This window comes from Malus sylvestris, chromosome 3, assembly GCF_916048215.2.
Source record: "Malus sylvestris chromosome 3, drMalSylv7.2, whole genome shotgun sequence".
Taxonomy (NCBI): domain Eukaryota; kingdom Viridiplantae; phylum Streptophyta; class Magnoliopsida; order Rosales; family Rosaceae; genus Malus; species Malus sylvestris.
Genome location: NC_062262.1, coordinates 29,960,463 through 29,962,359, shown reverse-complemented (window position 1 = coordinate 29,962,359; position 1,897 = coordinate 29,960,463).

Below are 1,897 nucleotides of genomic sequence, written 5' to 3'. Positions count from 1 at the left end.
ACACATAAGTCAGAACCACTAAAAAGAGTTTGTACGACAAGGTTGGGTGTAATATAATTATGCTCAATTCTACTCTCTCAATGCTAGATGTGCGATAATACATTAGTCACCTACGAGTCGGAACCACTTATAGTGGTCTGTACGACAAGACTGTGCACCTAATTGGATCCAATGAGAGCATATGGTGCGAGAGGTGACATGATATACAAGTCTGTGCCAACTCTCTCTCTGGCTAAATCGCAATCACCCTGGGTGCAAGTTTATGAGCTAATGCTTCTCAATCGCATATCGCATCATCGATGATTTACATAACCAAACACAACTTACCTGAACTTACATGTGCCTCCACAACACCACATTTATATATATAAGGTATCACACACCAATTCATGTACGAAACATAATTGTATATGCATGGCATTTATGGCATGGCATTTAAATTGCATTTCCTTTAAATACGTTTTCTGGGAAAAACGTCAAGTATATATATACTGAAAATAACTGCCCACTCACTGAGATGTCAATGGGTCGTAGCCCCTGAGCCTCGATTGATTACGCTCGTCCCGAGAATAGGCCTCACCTATAGGCGTAATAATCGAATAAATGTTATTTAACGCACATAACCAACAATAGGTAATAACTTCTCATATATTGCTCAAATTGGGTATATGAATATACCACAGTGACCTACACAACCTCAGGATCATCCCCAAATTTTTAGATAAATTTTTGGAAGCCTCATGCGCCCCCACGCGCCGACAATGGCACGGCCAGACGCGTCCCCCACGCGCGGCCATGTGGCAGGCACACTGACGGCATCAGTTAGGAATATTCTGAGAATATTCTGTTAAGCCCTAACAGAATCCATCCGAACTAACTGACGGCATCAGAATATTCCATCAGACTTGACGGAATATTTCGTCGTCTCCTTCTTCAGAACTCCGGCGACCGTCGTCGACGTCGGAAAACTGGAAAAATTTCTAACTATGGTTTCTTCTTCATTTTTGCACCATTTTCTACGTACTTTATACCAAAATGAAGATCTCACAAAGATGAACAAAACAGTACCTGGCTTGACCTTCGACTCGTCAGAAATTGGCTGGAAAAAGCCTCGATAATTCCTGCCAGATTTAAAACTCTCCGTTCTCACTATTCCGACGTCCAAAATCTTCAAATGAAGTACTCCGAGCTTCGTAAGGACCTCCTTAAGCTCCCTATGTCCTTTAAATTCCCTAAAAATCAACATTTTACGTGAGCATGAATAGTACCTCAAATCGGGTTTTGTGATTTGACGTGAAATCGAAGGTAATCTTACTTATATTTGGTACCTTTGAACTCGTGAGGACCATAGGAACACAATGGTACCATTTTCTTCTTCTATCTGCCATGTTTGCAAAGGCTTATGGTTGTGTCCGTACAAGAGAGAAGAGAGAGAGTGAGTCTGAGAAAGAGAGAACACGGGAAGGAGAGAGAGAGAGAGAGTGGGTAGGTGGGTGTGTGTGGGGTCCAAAAGCCACCAACCAAAACTAAGAAAAATCTTAGTTCTAATTGGGTCACCAATCCCAAATACTTACACCAAAACATTTCATACACACATCATTCAACGTCCGAGGGTATTTCCGTCTTTTCACGTCAACAAGAATTATTTTCCGGGACGGGCTGTGACAAAATTAATTTCCAATAATTTACCTACAAAAAAATTATACCCCGTGTGTAATATAATATGTTTTTCTCACTAATACATGGAGAATAATTTACCCATAACAAGAAGAAATGTAATTTGATGTATTATTTTGAAATTATTATGTCATACCTATATTTATACAACAATAATTGGAACAAATTAATTTACTTCCCAATTAATGCAATATATATATATATATATATATATATATAA